The sequence below is a fragment of the Petromyzon marinus genome (genome assembly GCF_048934315.1).
Source record: "Petromyzon marinus isolate PM22_M1 ecotype Great Lakes invasive population chromosome 68 unlocalized genomic scaffold, UKy_Petmar_22M1.pri1.0 chr68_unloc.1, whole genome shotgun sequence".
NCBI classification, from domain to species: Eukaryota; Metazoa; Chordata; class Hyperoartia; order Petromyzontiformes; family Petromyzontidae; genus Petromyzon; species Petromyzon marinus.
In genome coordinates this window covers 976,021-987,124 of record NW_027422597.1, presented here as the reverse complement: position 1 = coordinate 987,124, position 11,104 = coordinate 976,021, and positions in this window count along the sequence as shown.

The window sequence follows — 11,104 nt, the reverse complement described above, 5'->3', positions numbered from 1 at the left end:
CCCTCTCCCCGATGTCGTGCATGATTCATTGTGGCTGGCCGGGTAAACCTTTGTATGCCCATTCAAGTTTAAGCCAATTTAGGGGCGCTACCATGTGATTTGTCCTGGGAGGGTCAGGTAATCTCCTGGCACCGGGAAACCGCGGGACATCCCACCTAGGGGCCCTTCGGATGAAAACCCGTTGTGCCCGGCAATCCCCCGCCGGGACACTACGTGTGTGTGTGCTGTGTGTGTGTGCTGTGTGTGTGTGCTGTGTGTGTGTGCTGCGTGTGTGTGTGTGCTGTGTGTGTGTGCTGCGTGTGTGTGTGTGCTGTGTGTGTGTGTGCTGCGTGTGTGTGTGCTGTGTGTGTTTGTGCTGTGTGTGTGTGCTGCGTGTGTGTGTGTGCTGCGTGTCTGTGTGCTGTGTGTGTGTGCTGCGTGTGTGTGTGTGCTGTGTGTGTGTCTGTGTGTGTGTGCTGTGTGTGTGTGTGTCTGCTGCGTGTGTGTCTGTGTGTGTGTCTGTGTATGTGTGTCTGTGTGTGTGCTGTATGTGTATGTGTGTATGTGTGTCTGTGTATGTGTGTGCTGTTTGTGCTGTGTGTGTGTCTGTGTGTGTGCTGTGTGTGTGTCTGTGTGTGTGTCTGTGTGTGTGCTGTGAGTGTGTCTGTGTGTGTGTGCGTGTGTGTGTGCTGTGTGTGTGTATGTGTGTGTGTCTGTGTGTGTGTCTGTGTGTGTGTCTGTGTGTGTGTGTGTCTGTGTGTGCTGTGTGCTGTGTGTATGTGTCTATGTGCTGTGTGTCTGTGTGTGCTGTGTGCTGTGTGTGCGTGTGTCTGTGTGCTGTGTGTCTGTGTGTGTTTGTGCTGTGTGTGTGTGTCTGTGTGTGTGTCTGTGTGTCTGTGTGTGCTGTGTGTGCGTGTGTGTGTGTGCTGTGTGTGTGTATGTGTGCTGTGTGTGTGCTGTGTGTGCTGTGGTGTGTACTGTGTGTGTGTATGTGTGCTGTGTGTGTGCTGTGTGTGTGTCTGTGTGTGTGCTGTGTGTGTGTACTGTGTGTGTGTGTGCTGTGTGTGTGTGTCTGTGTGTGTGCTGTGTGTCTGTGTGGGCGTGCTGTGTGTCTGTGTGTGTGTGTGCTGTGTGTGTTTGTGCTGTGTGTGTATGTGTCTGTGTGTGTGTGCTGTGTGTCTGTGTGTGCTGTGTGTGTGTGCTGTGTGTCTGTGTGTGTGTTGTGTCTGTGCGCTGTGTGTGTGTGTCTGTGTGTGTGTCTGTGTGTGTGTGTGCTGTGTGTGTGTCTGTGTGTGTGTCTGTGTGTGTGTGCTGTGTGTGTGTCTGTGTGTCTGTGTATGTGTGTGTGCTGTGTGTGTGTCTGTGTGTGTGTCTGCGTGTGTGTGTCTGTGTGTGTATGTGTGTCTGAGCGATAGTGTAGCGGTTAGCGCGCTGCGCTATGAACCTGGCGACCCGGGTTCGATTCCCGCTCACGGCCAACACCAGTGACGATTATCTGAACCGGTCCCGGGCCTCCCCTAGGTCGACTCAGCCTCAAATGAGTACCTGGTGCGGTGTGTAAACATCGCCACTAGGGAGACAAAGGCGGTCGGGCGTGGTGCTGGCCACCCACCCCCTCGTGTACCGTTTCGGCCTTCATAGGTGCTCGCTAACAGCACTTGCCCCTACAGTCTGTTACAGGCTATATGGGGGATCTTTGTCTCTTTGTCTTGTGTGCTGTGTGTCTGTGTCTGTGTGTGTGTGCTGTGTGTCTGTGTGTGCTGTGTGTGTGTCTGTGTGTGTGCGTGCTCTTGGTGGTGGGCAGGGGGGAGTGGCGGCGCTTGCGGAGTCACCTCCGCGGCCGTGGCACGTCAGGAGCGCCAAAAGAACCAGCCTATGGACAATTCGCCTGGCACAAGCGCTGCCAACATCGTCATCATCGCTAACCTGAGTTCTTTTGAAGCCAGATGCAAAGCTGGAAAGTGTTCCGTGTGTCCCATGCGTTTCTTCTCCATTGATTCTTTTCGTCATCTCGTGTATTTTCTCCATATGCCTAAACGCGGCATTGGCGAATCATATGCACGGTCAATGAATTGTGACGAGCGGCAGTTTAGAAGCGTGTATAGTAAGCGTGGGAATCTAGTTTTTGTTTTTTGTTAAGGGCCGCCACGGTGGCGAGATGTTAACTACCTCGCCTGGTGTACAGGGTGTGTTGGGATCGATCCCGAACCTGACGCATGCTGCTGTATATTTGGAGTGTCCGTGTCTCTCCGCACGGTGGCGTGGATTTTTCCTTCGGGTGCCTCCGATTTTTTTGTCCCCCCTTCCACGTTCAGGATCAACGTGCATTTGGCTGCTGTAAATTTCCACGTGATAAGCCACTTCGTTGAGCTATCATTTGTGATAGCCAAGTCGTTTCTGAAAAAAAGAGATACACAGCTTTAGGGAGGCATTGCCTGGTAAAATAAAACAATTGTTTATTTTTTGTAGTTTTAAAAAGAAATTTGTTTAGGAATCAATGAATCTTAACTTGCCTAGTAGCGAAGCCTTGGCACTTGTTCAGATTCTGTCTAGAATGTCTTCTTTTGTAACTTGCTTATTTGGCCACGGTGACTGAATATCTTCTTTGGTTCTTTCGGTAAAGTCACGTAGAATGAGAATAAAATAATAAATTTATTTTATCAATTAATTGTTTTATTCTCATTCTACGTGATAATAAATTGATAAAATAAATTTATTATTTTAATTCTCATTCTACGTGGTGGCGACTTTACCGACGGAACCAAAGAAGATGAATCCTTGCAGTCACGAAAGCTTCCAATCGACACTGAATATCTATCGTGTAAAAAAACTAAAACGTATTAGGGTTTCAATAAATATAAACTTGCAAACACTCCCGAATCAGCTGTGTGTCTGTATCGCAGCATACGCTCTGTGCCGCTGTCTTGCCCCTCGCGGAAAATTATTTTCTGAAATGCTGCACTAGCGGAGGTTTTTCGCAGTTTGTGCTGAAAAGTTCCTCCGATGCGTTTTCGGGTTCCACGACCTGTGTTGTTATTGTTGTTGTTGTCGTCATCGTCATCCGTGCACGGTGTCCGGCGTTTCGCTCCACAACCCAGAGGGAAGCTCCCTTAAGTGACCTTGAGAACATCGGCACAACCTAACGTCGAATTTTAACACCGGACCGTTGAACGCAGTGTCATAGTTGCCACCCACAACCACGGTTTTACCCGCATTGTTGTGCAGGGAAATTGCGTTTTCAAGTCCATGCGGCGTACAGCCGTTTCAGTACGTTGCAAAAATGTGTTGAGTCTGTTGGTGCTTTTGTTTCCCCCTTGCGATGGGACTTTGTAGGGATGAACGCTGAGTTTTAAGGGGCACAGGGTGGCCAATGAGGTGGACAATACGCCTGGCACAAGTGCTACCAACATCGTCACAACCAACTTAACGTCGAATTTCAACACCGGACCGTTGAACGCAGTGTCGTAGTTGCCAACCCCACCACGGTTTACCCGTATTGTTCTGCAGGCGTACAGCCGTTCCAGTACGTTGCAAAAAATGTGTTGAGTCTGTTGGTGCTTTTGTTTCCCCCTTGCGATGGGACTTTGTAGGGATGAACGTTGAGTTTTAAGGGGCACAGGGTGACCAATGAGGTCTGAATTTGTCTGTAATAAGGCAGGGGCACTGATAAGGAGTTGATGCAGGAAGGGAATGTAAGAATAAGACAGCCACCTGTAGTGTAACTTCAACCAAAGGGAAGTCATCGGGCTGTAAGTTTCACGTGGCCTGTCGTAGCAATGGCACAGTTTGGACTCAACGGGGTCAGCCAGTCAGGAGGGATTTTGGGGGCTGGCGAACGTTGGTCAGAGCCCAGGTAGTCGATGGGCTTTGTTCCTCTCACACAGCTTAAAGGCCGTGATCTGAACGTGGCTCTTTCTCTCCAGCGCTGTCCTACCAGACAGTCTCGTCCCTTCACCTGATGAAGGCCGCTTGTGTTGTGGCCGAAACGTCGTGAGAATATTATTGTGTTATTTTATTTTATCAATTTATTATTTTATTCTCATTCTACGTGACTTTACCGAAAGAACCAAAGAAGATGAATCATTGCAGTCACGAAAGCTTTAAATCGAAATTATTATTATTATTAATGAAAAACTACATAGAGCAAAGCCAGTTAGGTCACAAACTGGTCTTTATTGGTTTAAATACACAATGAATATACAGGATAATAAGGAACACCATAGTGGGGTAAGGAGCTACTTGGATATTATAAACATTGACATTCGCATTCGCATATACTTAGTCAATGATACATGAAATCTCATATATATCATTAGTGATGGGTTTATGTGAAGAAGGTTACATTATTGTTATAAAGCTCTGTGAGTACTTAGATGGTGCTAACAAGGGTAACCAAATCCAGAATCACCACACTGTGCATCAATGTATACTACTACTACCACAGTAATACCATCAGAATCACCACCCTCTGTCACTCATCAAACTGCCCGTCTATCTCGTCATCTGACTCCCCGAGTTCAAAGTCAGGTTCTGGATCATCCTGCAGTTTTTGGTTACTGCAGGTCTGCAACCGGCACGTGTCTGTGCATGTCAGTCCATTTGACAGGCACGTGCAGCTTGGAATTTTTGCATGAACGCGCACACACTTGCATGCCAGCAGTTCCAAGACCACATCTGGTGCAGGTGGTGGAGCGCATCCAGTAGATGGCCAGCTTGCCATCATCGTCTGTCCACCCATACTCGGTCGTGCTTTGCACCACGGGGTTAGCCTGCAGACAGCACTTCCATATTGCTGCCTGATAGTCGGCTCGTTGAACATGCGTGAAGAGAGAGAGTTCTCTACACGGTGGCAGCTGGCTGGACTCGACTTCTCCACCTTTTGGTGCTGAAGAGCCGGTGTAGAGCAGTTCGTTCACCTCGCCGGTGCAGCTGTTAGCGACGTTCATGCGGCAGGTGAGCTGCTCAATTTTCTGGGACAGCTCATCGCTTCACGTTCCATGACTGCCCCAGTCGACTAAAAGTCTCTTGGCAGGCGGTGTCCTTTCTCACCTTCTTCAGGGCATTCGGCTCCCCTCGACCGGCGAATGCACTGACAGTGTCGCAGCCCGTGAAGGCGTGCAAGCCAATTGGGCCGTCACAGAAGCTGTCTCCAAGTGACCTCGACATATCGACAAACCGTGTGCGGTTCTGCGTCCCGCACTTCTGCTAGATGGGAGAGGTGATGTCCTCATGGAAGCAAAGACAAAGCACCAAGACGTCAGTGTCCTCAGCTGTGATGATAACTGCCTTTGAGACCACATTTGCCGCATGCAATGCATGCAGGAGCAGACGGCTGTCAGCTTCTCCGTGCGTGGAGTGCAGCTCTGCTACTTCCTCACACTCGTCTTCCGTCAACTTGTAGCAGGTTTCCTCACGGGCCACGAACAACACCTCGCCATGCAGCATCTCTCTGTATCGTGGGAGTTTCCACTCTTCCACCAGAAAATTGATGAGACTGGTCTCGTTGGAGGGACCGCACTGGAATTTTCTCCGCTGCTGGACGTGGTGTCCCCCTGCAAGGTTCTTGTACTGGAGAGTGGTGTCTGCACCCCGGTTCAGTCGTTCAGCATCTTTTAATCGAAGTCTGTCGGTAGACGTAAAACACGACATCAATCCTCTCACTCTGTGGCCCCTCTCGTGGAGGACCTGGATCAAGGCTGACTCTGCCACCTGTGGTAAAGGTTTTGTTGTTGCCGTTCATTTTTTTGGCCCAGGCTCATCCCATCAATGATGGCAGTAGATGGGGTTGGGATGTCTTCTGCAGGAGACACATTCTTTTCAAGCTCTCTGGCAAGTGCAGCCTTGTTTGTTTTTGTAGGGACCCGTCAGCATTTGCCAGTGCCCATGGCAGTGGGCCCAGTGGGTGGGCAAAGACATCCTTCAAATTCACCTTCCTGCTTTCAGCCACTAGGATCATGTGGCTGAACAGGTTTCCATCTGCCTTCAGGACCACATCCTGTGTTTTCTTTCCATGTGCCGTATTTTGTACTGATATTGAAGAATGTCTTCAGACTTTGCTTGGTCACCTTGTCGTGGAACTTCACAGGTTGTGGGTCCTCATCTAACCTTGCTTGATTGAATATCTGGTAGGCCTCTTCTCCTATCTCAAGAGCTCTCAAGAGATCCCTGGTCACATCAGGTGGAGCTATGGTGCCAGTGGAGAGGCTAACCAGATCTGTCTCATCTGGGGACATAGGATTGATGCAGTTATTCTCCATAAGGTCAAAGAGAGACTGGACATCTGCTTCATCTCTCTTGACCCCTGGACCCTGTAGATCTGGATGGGACAGTTTGGACCTGCCTTGACCTATCAGGTCTCTCAGCTGTCTCAGGTACATGCTTCTGTACTCAGCTGTTAGGTAATATTTGGTCACGGCTCCTGGCTTCAAGCTGAATCCCTTTGTCCCTCCAGCTGTCTGGGTGTCTTTGTTCACCGTTTTTTCTATAGCTTGGTCAACAGGGATTCGGCCAAATGGATTGGCGGAGCTCAGTTGAACCGAAAAGCCTCCTTCCATGAATTCCGTGTACACATCTGCGTGTGTGATGGGCAGCTGAGACACCTGGGCGTAGTAGTAGGGGAGGTAGCGTGCATAATTCATCCTATCATAAGCGAAGCACCACGGGATCATTGCTCGAATGCTTGCCAAGTGTAGCATACAGTCTCCCTCTCTGGATGCTCGGATGAGCCCCGACAATATTTCAACCGTGTCCAAATAGGGCGTCCAGAAGGTCGAGAGGCTGCCGTTTCCAAGCTCTGATGAACACGCGGTAGACTTCAAACAGTCCCACGACGCGTGTACACGAGCTGTTCTCGAGGACCTCCTTCAAAGCGGCTTGCGAGACTTCTTTCCCAAGGTTGTCAACGGTCCTCAGCGTCTCATCCAGGTGAACCATGCGGTTCATGTGAGTTGCTTCCAACCAGGACAGGAAACCATTCCATGTCAGTCACACGAGAGCCTCACACAGGAGCTTGTGTAGTCGCACTGCCCTGTTGTGCTTGCGGCCATCCATAACACCAGAAACAATGGAGCCTTCTGCGATCATGCCAGACTCAATGCAGAGATCTCGGAGTCCAGCATTTTGGAAACGCTTTCCTAATTATTGCCAGCAGTGTGCAGATGGTGTGGAATACCCCAAGCCTGACGACGATAACATGGAGCCTGTCACGGTGTTTCCATGTGATCTCGACAGCCGGCGCATGCACGGCTTGGTTCAAAGAGGCGGACAATCTTTGTCAGGCTTAAGTACCTCACGACGCTCGGTGACCGGTGAAGCACCTCGTTGACGGTAGACACTTGTGTCGCTGGAGCACTGATGGCGGGCAGAGAGCCTGCATTGTCGGGGATGACCGTCGTCTCACCTCGAGTCAGGATGTAGAAGCCTGTCCAGCTGCTGATTGGCTGGTCTTCCTGTTGTGACGTGCGTGCTAGGACCCGAACAAGGTTCTTCTCCCTGGCAAGCTGAGTATTGGCTGCGGTATCGCCATCTGCACTGTTGCTTTGTGGTGGCCTCCACCCGTTGTCCAGCATTGTAAGTTGGTACCATTGGCGGGGGTGCATTAATGCTTCTCTGCTTTGTTTTTGGCAAGAGTGGGCAATGGGCTGGACGGGACCTGGGCTGGCTCGCTTTGCTTGCACAGCAATCCCTCACCGCTGACAGTGACGGTTTCTTCAAGACGATCGATATTGTCCCAGGCTAAAGTTGTGAATATACCAGGATGGATGTTAGCTGGTAGGGCAATGTCACTCCCTGATGATGAGAGGTTCAGAAGACGCAGGGCAGTGCCGATCTCTTCCATCCGTGGATAGGACACACTGTGACCAAGTCGGTTGAGGATGTTTATCAGCTCTACATTCCCTGACAATGACTTGACACTGAATGGCAGAACAATGTGTTTGGAAGGCTTGGTCGTTGCACATGTCACTGCATAAACTATGTCATGGACAAATGATTGCAGAAGCCGCTGAACTCTATGGGATGCATGATCAGGATCATGAGCGCCTGTGAGTAGATAGTTCAGGAAGACAATGAGCGACTCTGGAATGGTAGGACATTCTGCTTCTGGTTGCACTTCAGGTGGCCAGGCTTGAGGAACATCTTGACTCTTGATGTCCTCTTTCAATTTGACGGCTGCTTTGGCTATAACATCTTCATCACCGAGACTTTTCAGGGTCTGCAGCTCCCTTTTTAGAGACTTATTTTATTTGGTAAGTTCCCTCATGGACAGGTTAGCTGGATAGAGGAGGAGTTTTCCTTTCACATCAGAGAAGATACGCAAGGCTCCAGCAAACGCCCTCTCCAGCTTTCGCCTTATGTGCTTCTTCGTTGATTCCTTGACTTGGACAATGCCTAGAGAGTTCATTGAAGCAACCAGGCTAGAAGTCAGATCAGTCTAGAACCAGGCAAGAAGTGCCAATGGTTACCACTAACAAAGTTATTGGATATAATTGTGTGCATGTTATGAAAGTTTACAATTTATGGAAGCAAAATATCAAAAAGATCAACATTGACAAACTGAACAAAAATCATTACTTTTGCCTGTAGTACCTGGCCTTAACTAATAATCTTAAGAGGTACATTAACTTGTCGATTTAAAGCTTTCATGACTGCAAGGATTCATCTTCTTTGGTTCTTTCGGTAAAGTCACGTAGAATGAGAATAAAATAATAAATGAATAAAATAAAATTACACAATAAAATTCTCACGACGTTTCGGCCACAACACAAGCGGCCTTCATCAGGTGAAGGGACGAGACTGTCTGGAGGACAGCGCTGTAGCGAACAGAGCCAAGCTCAGACCGCGACCTTTAAGCTGTGTGAGAAGAAACAGAGCGCCTTGACAAATGAATTAGCATACAAAATTTGCATTTAATTGGCGGACTTAGCATGCTGAAGGTCGCTTGTGTTGTGGCCGAAACGTCGTGAGAATTTCATTGTGTTATTTTATTTTATTCATTTATTATTTTATTTTCATTCTACGTGACTTTACCGAAAGAACCAAAGAAGGTACATTAACAGTACATTGAGGGTAAAGTTGGCACTTTAGATATATTTTATGACCAGAAATAATACACAACCACTAGTACTTGCCTCACCTGCCAGTAAATGATCATGAGCAAACAAGCCGCTGGAAACAGAAGGAAAACAGATAGCGCCAATCTATTCCAGACTTAACTAAGTCACTGAAATTGAAGAACAAGCGTGAATAGATGCAAGAATGTGTAAGAAATACATCCGTTGGGGGCAAACATCCATTTTGTTAGTTATTTCTTATCTTAATTAACAGCAGAGGTGTTGGAATGTTTTATTTGCAACGTTCGGGCAAATAGGCGTGAATGCGATAGGTGCGAAAGCAATTATCCTGGGAGAAAAATTAAACAGCTGCTCATTTGGAAAGGTTATCGCGTATTATTTTACTTCTGTTGGTGTAACAAATACAATGGCACCAATGAAGTTTGGCCAACTTGGGTGGTACCGATATCTGGTCTGGCCCAAGGGGCTCTAAAATGTGTCGACTACAGGCATCGTTAACGAAACGTCGTTCGTGGAACGAGGCTCGGTGGAAGGAATAGAAGTGAAGGGAATTTGTCACGTGACTGTATGACTACCAAGGGTCACACTGGACATCTGTGAAAAAAAAGAGCTTTGTAGCTCATCGGATTCCTCCAGTATGAAGACAACTATTCTGAAAGCTAAAGAGGCAGTCTTGAAGTGACTTACGTGGGCCACTGCTGGTGGAAAGGCCTCCACGAGAGGGGTCTCTAGAAAGCCTCTCCCCCCAGAGTATATGTTGCACTATTTCACCAGGTAAGGCCCCACTAAGCTACATAGCTCTTAAATTTCGATTTAAAGCTTTCGTGACTGCAATGATTCATCTTCTTTGGTTCTTTCGGTAAAGTCACGTAGAATGAGAATAAAATAATAAATTGATAAAATAAAATAACACAATAATATTCTCACTATATACATAGCTCTTCTTTCAGAAGTGGAACCTGGCTATCATGAATGATCGCCCAACGAAGTGGCTGATATCATCAAAGTCGTGTGGAAATTTAGAGCAGTAGCCAAAAAAAACTCGAAACGTGTGATGTTGATTCCTAAATGTGGAGGGTAAAACCCGGAGGACCCAGAGAAAAATCCACGCCACCACGGCGGAGGGAGATGCAAACTCCAAATATACAGGAGGCGTCAGGGTCAGGATCGAACCCACAACTTCCTGTATACCAGGCGATGTAGTCAACATCTCCTAGCCACCATGGAGCCCCAAAAAGAAAGCCCCTTCCCCCGTGAAAAAATATTTCGCCTTCTCTTCCATGCTGGTCGGATGCCTTAAAAAAAAAAAACACATCGGAGATACCCACTGTTTGTCCCACCACGCGCGACCTCCTTTGACACTTCTGGGTGGATAAAGGCCAGAGAAGGGGTACGGGGGAGATGCAAAACAAAAGACTTGCACCGTAACCAGGCACGGTGGCGACTGAGAATATCAGCACGCCCTGCTACCCCCGACCCCTTTTGAAACGCAATAGCCAGGGAGAGCTTCCTTCCTCAGTACTGCTGCGATGTTTAGCTGGCGATTACAACAACAACAACAACAACCAGCAGCTTCATCAGAGGATTTGCCAGAATTGTGAAGAAGTCTTCCTGTTTCCGGTCTTAAATAGTGAAGGTAATTTCACCACTGTAGATGACGAATAGAGCAAGCTGATGACATCACCTATGATGACGAATAGAGCAAGGTGATGTTATCACTGATGATGAATACATAAGGTGATGTCATCACCGATGATGACGAATAGAGCAGGGTGATGTCATGACCGATGATGAATACATAAGGTGATGTTGTCACTGATGATGATTATGGTAAGGTGATATAATCACCGATGATGATGATGAATAGAGAGCAAGGAGATGACAATCGCTGATGATGATCATGAATCAAGTAATGCAACTAAGAATTGTAATACTCTTTGGTTCTATTGGGTAAAGTCACGTTGGTGAAAATAAAACAACAAAAAATCATGACGTTTCTGCCACAACACAAGCGGCCCTCATCAGGTGAAGGGACGAGACCGTCTGGAGGACAG